The sequence below is a fragment of the Lactuca sativa genome, chromosome 8 (assembly GCF_002870075.4).
Source record: "Lactuca sativa cultivar Salinas chromosome 8, Lsat_Salinas_v11, whole genome shotgun sequence".
Taxonomy (NCBI): Eukaryota; Viridiplantae; Streptophyta; class Magnoliopsida; order Asterales; family Asteraceae; genus Lactuca; species Lactuca sativa.
In genome coordinates this window covers 162655829-162675902 of record NC_056630.2, presented here as the reverse complement: position 1 = coordinate 162675902, position 20074 = coordinate 162655829, and the positions used below count along the sequence as shown (strand labels likewise).

General features: G+C 38.0%; 1 long non-coding RNA gene across 1 annotated transcript; it reads right to left on the bottom strand.

Moving 5' to 3' along the window:
* Window positions 1-18982: 18982 nt before the first annotated feature.
* On the bottom strand, window positions 18983-19768 carry LOC111908571 (uncharacterized). The gene is made up of 2 exons (XR_002855905.3): window positions 19469-19768; window positions 18983-19360 (listed from the first exon to the last, which is right to left on the bottom strand). It is a non-coding gene; the product is annotated as an uncharacterized LOC111908571 (long non-coding RNA).
* Between the last annotated feature and the right edge of the window lie 306 nt (window positions 19769-20074).

Genomic DNA, 20074 nt, shown 5'->3' with positions numbered 1-20074 from the left:
CTTCGTTTGTAGAGTACAGTTCACGTAATCTGTCCCATATTTCTTTTGCCGTCGTGCATGAACTTACCAGCCTGAAAGTGACGGACTGAAGGGCGAATCTGATCAATCTTAACGCCTTGATATTGCACTGAAATTTATCCTTTTCATCTTGCGAAATATCTTTAACATCTTTCAGAAGATCATTATACTCCTTTTGAGTTTTAATAATCCTTGAAGTTGCAGAATGAGAAAACGGTCCATTAATGATTGCTTCCCAGATGAGGTATCCATTATCCTCAGATCCTATAACATAATCTTCAAAGTGATGCGCCCAGACTTCATAATCATGGGTGTACAGGATGGGAATCTTTGTTGTTGATCCAATGCTGTTCGAAATATTGATGGGATTCGATTGCGACTCATCCATAATGATCGAATAACCTGTTCAAAGATCAGACTTGTAATAAATCAAATTAGGGCAAAACAATAAATATCGAGATACGTCAATAATGAGATGACGGCTCAATAAATATCAGTAAATGCGGAACAACCCTAATCGAAAACCTTTTTCAGAAAAGAAGTGTATCGATTACACAGCCTCCTGCTCTGATACCAATTGATAAGTTAAAAACAAACTTGAAGATCGATTAGATCTTAAACAGGTAAAATAAAGAGCAAACAGCAAGAACACGAAAACAGTAAACAACTCAAGAATGGATCGAACAATGTCGAATGATTATAAACAATCCTCAAAAGAGCTCGATGAAGAACTACAACTGTAGAGGATTAAAGGTTTACAAGAACGATAAAGAAATCTGCAAAGCTATCGGAATTCTGTAAATCGTATTCTAGATCGTTTTTCTAATATGCATGCAAGCATATTGTTTATATAGGAAACATAACAGGCTCACGGTTGGACAGGCCCAAACCGGAGTGCAAAACTGGACTATAAACCGAGCCCAATGACGCAATACAAAATAATTCCTACGCTACCCAACAGGCTAAAAAGTAGTTTATCAAAAATTCACTTTTTACGACACTCGGCCCCGTGCCGGTTTGTCGCGAAACTCCGACAGGTCATAACTTCTTTGTTATAACTCGGATTTCGGCATTCTTTATATATTCGTAATCCTTGTCACGCCCACTACAAGTTTCTTAGTAGATATCGGCTGTATCTAAAATTTATTTTTTGATGCTCATTTTTATTCTTAAGTAATTAAACCTTAATAATTAATCATAAAACACATAATTCACATAATATTCACATAATTCCTTTTCATTTCTTCAAAATGAGTTACAAAGGTTAACCTAGACTATCACCTCAATATAAATGCCTAGGCTAGAAACATGAGTGTTACATTCGGTCAGCCTCCTGTTTCCGAGTTGTCCTGTCTGCCCCATCAACCGTCTGAATAGTCGATGTCTGCCCATGAAACCTAGCGGATACTCTGCCAATCACATGCTCAACAATATCGGGTAGCTCCTCGCTCATGGCTTGCGAAATCTCCTAAGTGATCCAATCATGTAGTGAACTCTCTTAAAGACCGGGTGCATACCCCTCCTCTACTCCCTGACAACACAAGCTACTAACAGAATCCTTCCTCCCATGGGATCCTAATGATCCATAAACATTCGGCCCCTAAGGAGCCCCTAACTACCCTGCAGCAATCTCGGCCCGAAAGGCCTCGAGGCGGTTGTCTAACAGCTCCAAAATCCCCTCCTTGATCGTACCGAAGATCAAAGGATTCTGGTCTAATATACTGCGCGTAATCTCAGCTGAGATGAACTCTCTCATCTGCTCCCCGAGCTGACTGTCTCCTGTACCCGAGCCTGATCTCTCTCTGACACCTGATCGACCCACTGGTATCTCACGCAACATCACCATGCTGGAAACATATCATATCAACCATCAGATAACATATCACTACTATGGGATCAAACACTCACTACAAGTTTCCCGGTCTCATCTCGGTCCGTCTTGAATCAAGTACGGATGCTCTACTTTTAGTAGTACGGGCCCATACTACCTTCCACATCTATGCGTATTTTCCTCAAGAATTGCCTCAATTCCACTAAGTCCCTTCTACTAACACTGCTCACAGCACTAATCTCATCCTAAGCTTACCCTAGGGAAATCTTTGACCCAACCAGTCCTCAGCTGCTGAAGGTCTCCTCATGATGCCAATTAGCCATTACATGAATACCATCACATGTAACGAGGCTCGTATAATCCTTCAAGTAAGGGAATCATCCCTACAATGGTTAGACTCATACGAGATTATTCAACCTTGATTACTCTAAGATTATTCAACCTTGATTACATGTGACTTAATGTATTCACCTAACAGCTAACTCCCATCACTCAGAATCCCACAAAGCACAGAGCAAGCAGCATTCAGATAAAGGAAAATCTAATCATAACATAATCAAGCAATCATATTCACATATCAAGAATCTGTACTAGCATGCAACATAAGCTCATATACTCAAGCATAACCTAAACAGGCTATCCTACTACTGTCTAACCAATACTATCATGCAGCTCAACAACACATATAACAGGCACATAAGGCATCCGCTCTAGATCCTTAGTCCTAATCTAGCATGCTGTTCTACTAACTGATTATCATAACATAACTTGTATGGTTATTTTGGGAGAACTTACTTGAGCTCGGCCGATTGCATGCACCACACCCTTTTCTCTTTTCAAAGTCCTTTTCTTTCTAAAATTCCTTTCGCTTTTTCTAAAGCCCTTGTTCTTTTCTCAAAAATTCATCCTGACAAAAATAGATTTTTCTTTTGAAAATTTCTATACCAATTCCTCAGTTTGAATCCAGACACACCGGAAAGTGTGACATCCCCATTTTCACGGCCAGAAAATACTGATTTTGTTTATGCTTTATAAAAATCAGAGTACCTCTTTTAATAAAAATGTTGCAGAATTTGTTCCTAGCAAAACATGATAAATACGTTATCAAAGCATTTTCGAAGAAAAGTATTTTTATTCTATTTAAAACATTTGGGATGTCATCGTCAATACAGAAACATAAGCATAAACAGAACTTAAATTCATTATCACTTGTGATTTATATCTCTTTAATCTCTAAGTGTAATGTGACTTCATATCAACACCTGTGATATAAATAAACTGAGTGGGTCAGGTAGGGAAACGTGGTGAGTACATAGGGTTTTCAACCCACAATAAATAAGTTTATTAACTTTATCAAACCAAACAAACCCGATTGCCCGTTCCCGTTATCCTCACTTTACGTCCCTAAAACATCTAACACAAGGGACCCAGTCTAAGCGACTTTCATCGGAGTGATAACACATGCTTCGGCGGCTCCTCAGCAATTCAAGTCAAATAAGCCAACCATGTGGGGGATGGAGTACTGCTGGTGAGCACAAAGTTCAAATAAACATACAGTTCAAATAAACACCTACAGGTTGCGAGCCTGCTAGCGTTCCACTAGACTGTCTAGAATAGTCCGCGGTCGTCATCTATACTCCGCTAGATGACTGGATCATCAATAACATCTATAACGAGGCCTCTCATTATTTTATTTGGTCACACAGTACCTATTACATCCACCCATGTTTTACCCAACACATTTTGTAGATATTAAATACATATACAGTTTAAATCATTTAAAACATGTATAAAATCGTTCATCCAGCATAGATAGCAAGTATACAGATAATATGCACACACAACACGTAATTTATATAAAATACTGCATATCTATGTGTAAGATGAAAGTAATTATGCACTCACTTGAAAAGGTGGTGATTTCAAACTCAGACAGCGCTTCGCTTCTTAAAAATAATTTCCTTCGACGAAACCTAGTATTATTACCACTAGAGTTTAGTCTATTATTCGCCGAGACTAATTAATAGTCTAGCTATTATTACTATTATATAAGCATTAAAAAATACTTATATAACCCATAATAATAGCCCAAGTACTTATTATAAGTTCTTAATAACGTTACTACAATTAAATAAAAGCTATATTAAAAATAGCATAAGCGTAGCTTACTTACAGTGGGTTTTATAGAAAACCGGGCGTTTTTTGGAGCAGCGGTCCCGAGCTAAAAAGCTCTTTTTCTCGGAGCCGTCGAGCACTCCGGGGCTTCCGCCTTGTGCTAGGGAGGTTCCCTAGGCTTTTCGGGGGGTTTCGGAGCTAGAGAGAGGTTCTAGAGAGAGAGAGAGAGAGTAAATAGAAGAAAGAATGGGAAAGGTGTGAAGAAAATGAAAGTGAGAGAGGTTCTATTTATAGGGTGAAAATGGCTGAACTTGGTGCCACATGTCACCATCTAGTGGCAAGACTTGGGGAGAAAGCAATGGCCAAGATTGTGTCACATCACCCATTTTCGCACAGCAGACTCCCGACTTCTACAATCCGTAACTTTCACATACGACCTCTGTTTTTGACGTTCTTTATATCCACGCATAGGTAAAAATAAGATCTACAACTTTCATTTTGCCTCTGTCGGCTAGTTCTCGACATATCTTAAATTTAACAGTACAAGGAGATTATAGTGTTAAATGTCCACGTAAAATTCATAACTTCTACATACGGACTCCGTTTTCGTCTGTCTTTTTACCGCTGAGTTCCTATTAATAAGATCTTTAACTTTCATTTAGGTCGCGTAGGCTAAAAACCGCTCGATCTGAAATTCGAGTTTCGGGTCGTGCATTGCTATGCCAAATGTTAGAAAATTCATAACTTCCTCATACGAAGTAAGATTTGGGCGTTCTTTTTGTGGACGATCTCAGTTTAACATATTCTACGACTTTTGAATCGATTACTAAGGCTAAAAAGTCTTCCATCATAAATTCACTACTTATGTCTCCTGGTGTCGTGTCGGTTTTGGCGTAAAACTTCGACGGACCATAACTTCTTTGCTATAACTCAGATTTCAACGTTCTTTATATGTACTAAACCCTTGAGACGTATTCTACAACTTAGTTAAGATTATTTATTCTAAATAATATTTTGTCAAAAATTTGTTTTCGACTCCTATTATCTCTAAATTGATTAGCCCGGGTCTACGGGCATTACAATTATCTCCCCCTTAGGACGATTACGTCCCGGAATCATCAACGAAACAGGGCTTACATGATGACTCTATACGTTATCTCTTCATCCTAAGTAATAATCGTAACTTTGATGTTTCTTTGAATGAATATCTAACTCTAAGACTTCCTGATTGTAGGCGGTGCTCGATCTTGCACTTGCTCCCTATCTCACGTTAGACTCCAAATTATGACCTTCAAGTCACAATCTCAATCCTTACTAGAGACCGCTTTTTCTTCTTAACAAGCTTAAGATAAGTTATTTTAATACTAAAATGGACTGATGTTTCATATTCTAATGACTTATCATCGTATGTTCCTACGCTTAGACTCAGGTTTCTTAGAGTCTTCCAGAACAGTCTATACATTTCTTCATGTTCTAATCACATCTTAAAAGGTATAATTTCTAGCTACAAGCAACTATCGCGATACCTCTACCGATCGCTTTGATTATCTTTTATTTTAATCTTCAAAATTTAAGTCAGATGCTACATCAAACTTGGTTCTATGAATCACGTAACATACTTATCGTAGTCGGACTCAATTCGATATGACCACTAGGGTCGGAATAACAATCATCCTCTTAGTCATTACCGAAACGATGGTAATGGCATATTTGAATAAAACGGTATCAATTACTAGCTTCTTGGTAACCTTGTGACTTTCCCTGATCCAAGCGTGATTCCTGTGCTTCCGGTAGTAAAGGCCTCTACTACGACCTTTCACACCTACTCATACTCGTCCCAAGTATTGTCTCGTAGTTCACCTAAGTCACCATACAAGAAAATCACATAACAACTTGACACATTAGATATCAAAACGAAGGTTTTGTATTATTCCTTGAAACGATTACATAGGTGTTCAAGTTCAACCTATACTATGCCTCTAATAGGCTACACCACGTGATACTATTTACACGACTACTTCATATATCCTCATTCCTGATCCCTTTCATTTCCATCTTCTTCATCAAGGATCATATGAAACGCTCTTGCCTTCGGTTTCGATGGAATGTTTGGTCTTGCCGCCTCTTTCTTCTTCGGGCAATCCTTAGTAACGTGCCCTTCTTCATGGCATTCATAACACACCCTTTTGCTGGCGGTGCACTCATTGGTGTAATGTCCGGTCTACCCACACTTGTTTCCTCCTCTGCTAAACTCTTTTGAACCAGAATTGATCTTCTTATTAAGGCTCGTAGACCCCTCAAACTTCCTCTTTTCGCCAACCTCAATCTTGTTGGCAGCTCTTCCCTTAATCATATCCTCCACAGACTTGGTAGCCTAGATAGCTGCCTCCAGAGTAGGTGCCTGACGCACTGGCACTGCATAATCCCATTGAAGTCCCTTTGCGTACTTTTCGATTTTTGTCAGCTCATTCGGAACAAGACGCAAGTCAAACTCCATCTTCTCTGTGAAGTTGTTGGTGTATTCATCAATTGACATGCTTCCTTTCTTCAAGGCCAGGAACTGGTTCTCTAGCTCGAGTAGGTTTTGGGTTGAGCCGTACTTGCATTTGAACTGCACTAAAAACTCTGCCCATGTCAGTTGCAGGGGCTCATTGGGGCTCAGAGTCTTCCCCATGGTATTCCACCAGCGCACAACACCTCCTCGGAATTGACGTACTGCAAAGGTGGTCTGTAAGTTGCCTATGCAACCACACGTCATGAAAGCTAACTGCATCTCCGAGATCCAATCCATTACTCCGATCGAATCTTCCTTTCCAGTGAAAGTCGATGGCTTCCAAGTTATAAAATCCTTGTACTTGCATCCATTCCTCTTGACTCAGTCATATTGGTTGTTTTGTCAAACTATTGGTGGGTTAGCTTGACCAATGGTCCCATTGTAGTTCCCTCTTTCTGACTGCCCATCGTTCAATTCAGGTTGTTCAACTGGCATTGTAGGTTCGTCCCTATTTTCATGCAACATCTGCCACATCTCTTCCCGTTGTTCAGCCAACATAGCCCGTATCATGGCTTGTACTCCGTCCATTGTAATTGGCTTAGAAGCATCTGCTACAACAGGTATTTGTTCAATCACTGGTGGTTGATTCCTGTTCCCACTTGCATTCCCGGCTCCACTATGGGTTCCTACCATTTCGATCTATATACCAAATCAGATGTTCGGTGTGCAATTACGAGAATTAAGATAGGAAATATTTTATTTACGATCGACGTGTAATTCTCCCTATTTCTCCGAAAAGTTATATGCCAGTTCTAATACCGTAATTAAACGTTTAGAAATCTGAACACATAAAGTTTCTAGATCCGGTCGGCAACAGACCGTAGATCCGATCATACAATGCATATCATAAATCATTTAGCACATAAAAGCATGTTAGGCATTTTCCCTAAATTAGTTAGTGCTTGTGTCTATTCAGGTGCTTTACCTAAATTTTATTAGACACACTCCTCACAATCCTTGCTTAGCATTCTAAGTCTAAGTCTAGAAATAAATCCATATTCCTAGTTCACTTAAACTAATGCTCTGATACCAACTGTGACAACCCCATTTTCACCGCTAGAAAATACGGATTTTGTTTATGCTTTATAAAAATCAGAGTACCTCTTTTAATAAAAATGTTGCAAAATCTGTTCCTAGTAAAACATGATAAATACGTTATCAAAGCATTTTCGAAGAAAAGTATTTTTATTCTATTTAAAACATTTGGGATGTGATCGTCAATACAGAAACATAAGCATAAACAGAACTTACATTCATTATCACTAGTGATTTATATCTCCTTAATCTCTAAGTGTAAGGTGACTTCATATCAACATATGTGATATAAATAAACTAAATGGGTCAGGTTAGGAAACTTGGTGAGTACATAGGGTTTTCAACCCACAATAAATAAGTTTATTAACTTTATCAAACCAAACAAACCCGATTACCCATTCCCGTTATCCTTACTTTACATCCCTAAAACATCTAACACAAGGGACCCAGTCTAAGGGACCTTCATCGGGGTGACAACACATGCTTCGGGGGTTCCTTAGCAATTCATTTCAAATAAGGCAACCATGTGGGGGATGGAGTACTGCTGGTGAGCACATAGTTCAAATAAACACACAATTCAAATAAACACCTACAGGTTGCGAGCCTGCTAGCGTTCCACTAGACTGTCTAGAATAGTCCGTGGTCGTCATCTATACTCCGCTAGATGACTGGATCATCAATAACATCTATAACGAGGCCTCTCATTATTTTATTTGGTCACACAGTACCTATTACATCCACCCATGTTTTACCCAACACATTTTGTAGATATAAAATACATATACAGTTTAAATCATTTAAAACATGTATAAAATCGTTCATCCAACATAGATAGCAAGTATACCGATAATATGCACACACAACACATAATTTATATAAAATACTTCATATCTATGTGTAAGATGAAAGTAACTATGCACTCACTTGAAAAGGTGGTGATTCTGAACTCAGACAGTGCTTCGCTTCTTAAAAATAATTTCCTTCGACGAAACCTAGTATTATTACCACTAGAGTTTAGTCTATTATTCGTAGAGACTAATTAATAGTCTAGCTAATATTACTATTATATAAGCGTTAAAAAATACGTATATAACCCATAATAATAGCCCAAGTACTTATTATAAGTTCCTAATAACGTTACTATCATTAAATAAAAGCTATATTAAAAATAGCGTAGGCGTAGCTCACTTACAGCGGGTTTTATGGAAAACTAGGCTTTTCTTGGAGCAGCGTTCCCGAGCCGAAAAACTCTTCTTCTCAAATCCGTCGAGCACTCCGGGGCTTCAGCCTCATGCTAGGGAGGTTCCCTAGGCTTTTCGGGGGGGGGGGGGGGGGGGGGGGGTTCGGTTCTAGAGAGAGAGTAAAGAGAAGAAAGAATGGGAAAGGTATGAAGAAAATGACGGTGGGGGAGGTTCTATTTATAGGGTGAAAAATGGCTGAACTTGGTGCCACATGTCACCATCTAGTGGCAAGACTTGGGGAGAAAGCAATGGCCAAGATTGTGCCACATCATCCATTTTCGCACAGCACACTCACGACTTCTAAAATCCATAACTTTCACATACAACCTCCGTTTTTGACGTTCTTTACATCTACACATAGGTAAAAATAAGATCTACATCTTTCATTTTGAGTCCGTCAGATAATTCTCAACATATCTTAAATTTAGCAGTACGAGGAGATTATACTGCTAACTGACCACATAAAATTCATAACTTCTACATACAGACTCCGTTTTCGTCTGTCTTTTTACCGTTGCGTTCCTATTAATGAGATCTTCAACTTTCATTTAGGTCGCATAGGCCAAAAACCGCTCGAACTAAAATTCGAGTTTTGGGCCGTGCACTGCTATGCCAAATGTTAGAAAATTCATAACTTCCTCATATGAAGTCAGATTTGGGTGTTCTTTTTATGGATGCTCTCAGTTTAACATATTCTATGACTTTTGTTTACATTACTAAGGCTAAAATGTCCTCCATCGTAAATTCACTATTTACATCTACCGGTGTCGTGCCGGTTTTGCCGTAAAACTTCAACGGACCATAACTTCTTCGTTATAACTCGGATTTCAATGTTTTTTATATGTACGAAATCCTTGAGACGTATTCCACATCTTGGTTAAGATTATATATTCGAAATAATTTTTTGTCAAAAATTCATTTTCGACTCCTATTATCTCTAAATTGACTAGCCCGGATCTACGGGCGTTACAGAAAGTATGTCTAAATCCCTCAAACCAAGGCTCTGATACCAACTTGTAACATCCCAAAAATACAGTCTAAAAATTTCGTTTAAGTTTAATAATTAATCCACAACTCATCAAATCATTCTGTCAAAACATAAATCTCATTGCTCCAAAACATTATTATTATCAGAGTAAAACATCCCAGGCTGAATAATCAACAGTGTGTGCCATGCAATCACCCCGAGCTCTTCCCTCCGCTACCGAAAGTACCTGAAACCAAAATTGAAAACTATAATCACGAAGCTTAGTGAGTTCCCCAACCTACCACATACCCTGCATAATCACATACTACAAATACTGGGCCACGCCCGCTACTTCGGGCCTCACCCGCTACCTCGGGTCTCGCCCGCTACAACGACCCCGCCTGGCTTCGAGCCCCGCTCAGATACAAATCTGTTTCTCTTAGGCCCCGCGTGTCTCTGGGCCCCGCCCGCTAAGCACATACTATATATAACCATTACATATAACACATAAACTGAACGTACCCTAATGTATTCCTATTTCTAAGGCCTCGCCCCTGTCCTGCTGAATATGAGTTATGGAACCCCGTCTAAGCTCCTACTATTAGTGAGATACAGGCCCCTGCCTACACTCACTCTTTTCCTATCTCGGGCCTCGCCCCTGATCTACTACTAATGAGATACGGAACTCCGTCCATACTCTGCTAGTGGTGAGATACGGGACCTCGCCCACACTCACCTCCCTACCAGGTACATACAAGTATCACATGGACGACAAGTATAATCTATCATGCAAACAGTCCTTGGGCTCCCGCCTGACATCGGACCTTGGTCCGGATTATCATAGTAGCAAACTATGCCTAGGGCTAACCCCCGGGTCTTCCTACTCATAACTACATGGGCCAACATTGTGGCCTTAGACCTATTCACATAAAGGGAAACTCACCTTGCACTACTGAAACTCATGTTGATAACCTCCTGACTGCTATTTGACAACTTCCCGAACCGATGCTCCTCTAGCTCCCTGAGCTACCAATACCAACATAACACTTAGTCCCAAAATGTCCTCCAGAAGTCAAACTAAGTCAAACTCTGGTCAAAGTCAAAGTCAACGATCCACGGTCAAAGTCAACACTTTCAGGTTACTGGACTCGCCGAGTTGCTCCATCAACTCGCCGAGTTCTCAAGCTCAGAATCCTAAAATCGCGAACCAAGTCATCGTGTTCTCTCTTGACTCGCCGAGTTCCCTGACTGGTCCAACTCGTGATAAACCGAGTCAAATCGTCGAGTCATTCTCTGACTCGCCGAGTTCTAACACGACTCAACTCGGGACAACCCACTCCAACTCGTCGAGTTCTCCCTAGACTCGCCGAGTTCCTCTGTCTGTTAGGCTAACTTAATGGATTAAGCCCTCCCTCCAGATCCAAGACTAAAACTCAGAATACTAACTGGAAATGACCTCTTGAGGGTAAAGTTTCCAACTTTACCCATTAACACCCTCACTTAATGGGTTTCCATGCAAACCCTAACTCTTAACAAAATGGATCTTAGTTCACAAGCCACCATACCCCAAACTCAAGCACCCATAGACAGATTAGGATCCAACCACCTCACAACCATGCAAAGATCCTGCCTTTTTCCTCCATACATGGGCCTTTTGAGCTAGAAAGGCCAAAAAAATCCCATAAGCTTGCATTGGGGCTCCTATGGCATAAAACTTTCACCTTTGTGCCATAACAACCCTCAATGGTTCTAGATTTGAAGACATAATCCTTTGGGATGTCCATTCCTCACATGCTAGGGTTCTTGGACTAAAACCCCTTAAAAATGACAAAGAAGAGATCTATCAAAGTAAAGGTCAGGATGAGAACTTGATTACCAGAAAATGATGAGGATGAGATGAGATTTCTGGATCTACAAGACCTCCTTGAATCCTCCAACTCCTTCTTCTTCTTCTTCTTCTTCAAAGCTTCAAGAACACTTAAGAACTCTCAAAAATGGTTTACAGCGCATGGAAGGCACTAGGGTTTCGTTCTGGACTTGAGGGAGTATCATGGAGGCTGAAGAGAGGCGATAATGTTCCTTAAATAGGGTACAAGGCCCACATTTAGGGTTTCCCAAGACCTAACCAACTCACCGAGTCTGTCCTCTGACTCGTCGAGTCGGTCACTTAACTCGTGACACTATCCGCGCTCCTACTCGTTGAGTCAGTCCATCTACTCGACGAGTCCCTTCCTTAATTTGAGGTTTTCTTTTCCTTTCTTGGTGCTGCTATGTTAGGGGTGTTACAACTACAGTATTAATAATGGCTATTTAGAGTTCTCATTTTCACTAGATTTTTATATAATTTGGGAAGCACAAAAGCATAAGAGAAAGAACTATCATCTTGTGGATAAGTGACACCAAATTTGCAAGAAGTTAATGCTTAATAATTCAAAACAAAATATGATGTACAAAGATCTTAGTATCTCATCGAGTCCTCAAGGTTATGTTTCGAAAGACAGCCTGAAAAACGAACATCAAGAAACACAATCAAATTAAAGACAAGGAAATGTATTTTAGTAAACCACCTAAAATCGACATCTGATTATGGAATTTATGTTGAATATTAAATCAAGATCCACTGCTCATACTTTCAATGGTATAAATTTAAAGATCTTGGTCTGAACTTTCGAGTTTTGAAGTTAAACAGGTTAAGAGTCAACTTCAAAGTTCTTATAGCAACATCGAACTTCATAACAAGTATTAATTTGCTAAAAGATCTGTTTCAAAATGCCTTTGAAAAGAAGTAGGTTTAACATCAAAATTCGAAACAGAGAATGTGTCTCAACTTCTGGATTCATAAACAAGTTACCCCTAACTTCTATAACAGAAGTAGAATGCTTAAAACTAGTCATCGATGGCGACGACACGAGCAATAAGTAACCAACTTTGGATGATCACAAGTTATGCAAATGAGAGACAAGAAAATGAAGTGAAATCAAATTAGAGACAATAAAACCTCGTTGAACCACATGGTAAGTCTCCTCCACAAGTGTTTTTGCAACGCCATCCTGAAATGTGAATTTTAACAATCCAAATTAGAACTACCAAGACCTAATTGGGAGGCAGAAAGCACAAACAGTGAATTGATAGTTAATTAGGGAAAATGATAATGAATACAAATAGATCTGATATTCAAGAAGCCATCGACAGTGTGATTAGGGAGGGGATTTCTCGTGTCGATGACGACGTCGACCGTGGGATAAGATAATGAACCCGCGAAGGTCTTGTTCAACATCTTCAGTTGTTGGATTTTTGTAGCAGTAATGCTTTCTAGTAAACATCAAGATCATACATCCAATATCTATTTGGTAACACATCCCAAACAAAACCCAAATAAGGACTCGATATTCAACCGCTGAGTCCACAGACATGGCGTTCTTGTCCTCGGTCCCCCTGACTTGGCACAATAGCCTTCAGTTAGTCGGCTCGATATCCTACTGTCGAGCCCAAACATATCATACCGTTGACCCCAAACATATCATGCATATATATTCAACAAAACAGATAAAAACATCAAATATATCTCATGCAACGAGTATTACTTTAACTACCAATCATATAGTTCCTAGTCTCACCTGACCTAAAAGTAGGCATATAATACCCTAAGGTTATGAAGTAAGGAAGTCACCTCAAATAGTCAAATGCCCTTCAAGTAGCCCAAAACACCCATTCACACCAGGTCAACCTTCAACTTACTAATAATGTCCAAGAGGAGTTAAGTTCTGGTCATTTAATATCTCAAAAGTACAAATAACTTAAGGGTTAACTTTTCCACATTTATACATGAAAGTTATGGTCTGATCGGGACCTTCTTTGCACCCATGAAACACCTTATTTACCAAAACAATTTTACAGGCATGAGCATCAGGTCCTTAGCTTTAAAAGTAGTACTCACACACCTCTGTATGATTTTCCTACAAGTTTTTACGATTTCTACAAAACCTCCTCGCAAAACAATTCATTCGGGACTAGTCTGGGTAAATGGTCCATTGGACATTTATGGGTTTCGGTAAAAACTAATGAAATATACATGACTCAAATACATAACTTTTGGCTTTGGTTTCGATCAAAAAGGGTTTCCCATGATCATGATATAACCTCTAAAAAATCTGGACAGATTAGGGCATTTCTAGAAATACATAGCTTTGGCTTTTTAGGTTAAAACTCATGTCTTCATCCATTAATCCATCCCACGAAGACTCCTAAAGTTGAAAAACGAAGTCTTCATAGTGAATAGAAGCATTGAGTCCAAGATTCCACTTTTTCTTGCAATTAGACAAAATGTGATGTCTAAAATAGCAAGACAAAGTATAATTCCATAATGGTAACTCATTAGTCTTTCTAGGGTTTAATCTTCTAATAATGATCCAATGACTCAAGGATACCAACTTGGAGTACCACCTACTGCCAGCATGGCAGTGGTGGTCGGAGGTGGCTGCCACCATCTCTTTGGGGGGTAGTTTTTAGGGTGAGACGCGCCAAGGAAAAGGAGATAGTGACAAGGACAAAGGCTTACCAAAATAACAATTATGCCACCGATCTTGCTTCATTTCCAAGGTGCGATCCCCTTCCACTTTTCATAGGCTTTATTATTTCTCTTTCTCTACCTCTTCTCTCTTGGCTCTTCTGTATTCCCGCATCTCTCTTACGCTTGATTCTGTTCTCGTCCCCAACCAAAACAACACACACCCTACTCCCATTATGGACTCTTTGGTTAGGAGTAAATCCAACTTAAGTGAGCACCATTCCACCTAAAAGAAACGATTAGATCTCCCTTTAAATCCATTGGCCATATGACCCAAAAATTAACACAATAACCCAAAACTATGCCATAATGACAATTTAGATGCTCCTCCATAAATTCTTTTCAAAGAAAGTTTCATGAATGCATCTTTTTGGCCCCTCATGTATAAATATTTAGGCTTTTGTTAATTAATTATTTTTTATTAATTATTATCACCTCTCTTTTATTATTATTATTTCTATTTAATATTAACTTCATTAACTTTAAACTAAAATAAAAATCGAAATTGAAAACGAGTGTTACAATTCTCCCCCGCTTGAATCAGACTTCGTCCTCGAAGTCATTTTCACCAAACTACTCTAGATAACACACTCACAACTCCACCCTGGGTTCCCAAGCTCACTTGAAACCTTTCTAGTTATCCATCTAGGCTTTCATTAACCCTATATCCTTACTACACATAATCTACGTCTTTCTCTCCATGATGACAATCAGCTTCTAAACTTAATTACGCTACTGATGTCTACTCTACCAAAAACTTTCACAACTGGGATATATTGAAACTTTTGTGGGCAAATATTAGCCCACTTCGTAACTCTAGTTGATGCACTACATTTCCCGCTAAAGAAATAATATTGTACGTACCTATGTACTGAGGACCCAACCTTCCCTTATCACGTAACCACATCACCCCTTACCGAGGTGAAAGTACCAACAAGTTATAATTTCCTACCTGGAATTCCAAATTTGAATGTCAGCATAGCCCCTCTGCTGACTTTGTATGGTTACCAACCGCTCCCTTAACACCTAAATAAAATTATTCGCCTTAAGCACAATATCCGTGCTCCTTAGTATCTGATGCTTAATATCGCCCAACACATAGGCGTACCACACTTCTTACCAAACCATAGATCAAACGATGATATGCCAATACAAGGGTGGAAGTTATGCTAAATCACAAATGAATACCCATTTCCTACTGAAAACTTTCCCTAAAACCGAGATGTGAACCATATGACCTTATCAGAGACAACAGGAACTGGCTCTCTACGCTTGGCTAAGACCTCACTAGCTTAGATATTTGCTAGCTAACTCCAGTGTATGAACACATACTTGCCTATAACATGTCAAATAACCCTAATTGTCCTGATCATCAGTCGAAATGTAACATCCTGTTTCGAGAAGCTTCCTATTTCAAGAATTATAGACATTAATGGATCAAGTTAGGTCCCCGTAACTCAAAGGGTTTCGGTTCCAGACCCATTTGGGAGTCGATTATATAGGTTGTACGAGCCAAGCTCTCGGTTTGTGCTTTGGAGCCAAAGAGTATAATGGTAAAAGTGATGCTTCGGGCCTTTTATTGAATTAAGGGTTCAAGTTCGGAAATTTTAAAGTCTAAGGAGATTAGATGGAATTATAGAAATTTTCATCACCTTTCCTAGCAAATAAAGAACGACGAAATCAGAATTGGGATGAATAAGTTATGGCCTTCGGAAAGTTTGAATGGGAATATGCTTAGCTTAGTACGCTGGGCGTACATGGCTTGTACGATAGGCTTACTAGCTTAAGTTGATCACAGTTTTCATCCCTGGTATGCTGGGCGTAACAGAATTACGGTGGGCATATGTAAGACAGATGAAAACCTTAATATTTGTGTGACATCCCATAATTTAGGTCAAAGACTGTGAACGATCAAGTTCCTAGTAAATCGCTTGGTAATTGGACTCATTGAGCTTTAGTGTATCTTATGTGAAATAAATGAGTTGATTTCAAGTATTATAAGATACCAGATGGTATCTTACTTCTGAATATGTAAGCTGGTAAATAAATCAAACAACTCCAACTGCAACCCTAGGAATGCATCTGAAAAACTGAAATTTTATATTAAACCATTGTGAGAAAAACAAATACTCTAGTCTCGTAGTACATGTTTCTCTGTTTCTGAATATATAAACAACGTTCAAAACGGAGTTTGTATGAAAAAGATAAAACCGTTTTAAGAATCCAAAATCAGTATAATGTTGTTTTTCTTAAAACCGTCAAAATAATTTCTATCCATTGAGGGACTTGCGCACCTCAGAAGGAAAATTTTGAGAGGGTTTTTGAGCTAAGGTCGTATTCTATTATTTATCTACAAACTTGAAGTATTTTTAGTAAAAGTATTTATAAAAGTAAAAACAAATTATACGTTTTGAACCAGTTCGTGGAAATCATAGAATCACACCGAAATGAGCATGAAACCTCAACTTATTAATTTTAACATTTTTTTTTTTGGAAATTCAATTTTGTTTGCGTTTAAGGAGTCACCACGACCGAAACAATAAACATGCACATTTATAATGACTTTTAGATATCATATCTATTAATATAAAAATCATGTGCAACTATATATATATATATATATATATATATATATATATATATATATATATATATATATATATATATATATATATATATATATATATATATATATATATATATATATATATATATATATATATATATATATATATGTTTCCATGGTCATATGAATAATGTATAATGTGTTTAGTAAAGTTTCTGTAAACTATATTATATACTTGTGTCTAATGAACATAATTAAGAATATATATATATATATATATATATATATATATATATATATATATATATATATATATATATATATATATATATATATATATATATATAAAAAGAAGTGTGACATTCCAATAATATTATATACAAAAATTTATAAAATTTATATGTATGTCATAGATAATTTACTAAGCTTAATAATAAAATTAATATGATAAAAACTTTGGGTTATTATTTAGAATAAATTATACGAATCGTCCATCGTCTAGGTGCCAAAATGCACGTTCAGTTCCTATTTTTAAAAATTAACTCGGATAGTCTCTATATTATGACTTTTTCACATGGACCATCCCTGAAGACATAAAATGACTATTTTGCCCTTAATATATATATATATATATATATATATATATATATATATATATATATATATATATATATATATATATAATTTTATTTTATTTTATTTATTTATCATTTTTTTATTATAAATAAATAAATAAATATCCCCACCACTAACCGCACCACAACCCACCCATCTCTTCTTCCCCTCCCCTCTCCCTTCCCCTTTTGTTGTTACGTTCCTTGGAAACCAAAACCGTCGGAATCATCAACAACACCACACTCATTGTTGCCTTCCATCTTTCACTTTCAATCACCATTTCCAATAGCCATTCAATCGAGCGTAGCAATCTGCACCATCTCCAACAACGATTCAATCGAGGGCACCACCAGAAACGTCAGAATCATTCAATCGAGGGTGGTGGTTGGAAAAGTCATCTGGAAAACTCTGGAGATCATCCCATCAAACCCTAAATTGGTTGTATCTCTGTGGATTTGCACTTCGTCGATATGTACAATGAACATCGTCTCTCTAAACACTTCTGGGTAGTAGTGTCAGAGAAATGCATCACTCCGTCGATCTGTACGGCCCATCGCCATCGCTGGTCGGAAAATTCATCTAGCATACTCATCTTCTCTCAATCTTCTTATCAGTTCTTGTTTTGGCTGTTAGAGAAACAAGATGCCGATTTTGAATCTGAACTTGCTTTCCCTCTATCTATCTATCTATCTATCTATCTCTCTCTCTCTCTCTCTCTCTCTCTCCCTCTCTCTCTCTCGCCCCCTCTTATCACTTAAAACTCTCATGTAGATCTTGCTTTCTGGTGGTTGATTTTGAGTGGATCTAGTTTTGGTGTTTAATTTTCTTGGTTTTGAATCGACTTGCTTCAGTTTGAAATCAATGCGTTTTGATTTGATTTTCTCAAATCGATTTGCGTTTTATGTGAAAATGATCAGGTGGTGGCGGAATTGAGGTAGACGGTCACCGAAGGTGAGAGTCATTAGAGAAGGAGGGCATAAGCGCGTTTGAGAGGAGGTAGACACAGGAGGCGGATGGTCACTGGTGGTAGAGATACAATGAAATGGATTAAAATGTTAGTGGGTGGCATATTCTTTTTTTAATGTTAAATAATAATAAAAATATTAAATAAATTAAAAAATAAAATCCTAAGGGCAATATAGTCATTCTATGTCTGTCAAAGGATGAAGCGTGTAACTTTAAACTAATGAAGGATGAAACGTGCAAGTTTAAAACAAACAAGGGACAATCCGAGTTAATTTTTGAAAATAGGAACTATACGTGCACTTTGGCACCTAGACGAGGGACGATTCGTGTAATTACTCTATTATTTATCTCAAATCCTACTCACATAGGTCCATTTAACCCATAAAATGATACACAAATATAACCTATAAAGTGAATACATATACATTAGATGTATATGAAATTGTTACCAAAATACCTAAAAACATACACATGTGTAAATACATTCACCATAGGATCAACAATAAATGAAAATATACAAACAATCGACCCACACAATACACATATAAAACAATAGAGTTATATACTCTCCAAAATCCCTCAAATATTTATAGATACACAAATTTGACAGCTACAAACAACGTAAGCAATTTTGTTAGACAATCCTACACACAAACACAAAGGAAACGTGTTTCCTTCCTCAAAATCAAGCTATCCATCGAACCATCCAAAAACCCCCTGAGAATCATATTCGCTGCTGCCTTATTCCTTCATCAATTGCTGCAAAAACTCCTCATTGGAGGTGTTGTTTCCTCCCAATGAACAAGGAGGCAACAACCTCGTGATTTTTGCCCTGTTCTCGTCGATCACCACAGGGGCAACCCTTCTCACCTCTCGTGCTTGCCTCTCCACATATCAAACATCAAAACCCAAACATCCATTTTTTTCCTCTTTTGATTTCCGTCAAAATAAAAAAATAAAAATAAAAAATAAAAGCAACACCCATCCACTCACCTGATTTCGTGTTTCCTTCTTCTCATATCAACAGGAGACCGAAGTCCTTCCACCTTTCCTCGTTTCAGTTGTTGTTTCCGATCCATTGTCTTCTCAATCAGTCGAAAGCAATGCTCTATTGTGAGATTCCTGTACATGTTCTCTTCATATTCTCGATCTGATGTGGATGACGAACCCCAATCGAACATTTCCCTCGTATTTTTTCTCTCATGTTTCGAACCAATACCGGAGGTGTGTATCATTCATTCGAGTTCCCTTCGCTTTCCGTCACTCGCTCCTCCCTCTCGATGTAAAGATCAGTCGATCGTCTAGTTCTCCAGGGCTTCAACACTGATAACAGGTTTTGATTTTGACCAAGTCAAAAGTCAAAGACAAATCAAACTTGAATGTAAATTAAACAAAATCAACCCTCATTTGACAATACGTTACAAAATCAGTCCCAACCCCAAACATTGAACCCATTTATTCAAAACAACCCCTCCCGTGGAGATTTCTTAAGAAAATCAGTCAAATTTTTAAACATTAATTACATTTGAACCATTTTAGTCCCCCCTTAATTTAGATTATGCAAATTAGTCATACTTTGGTTAATTAAATTAGCAAACA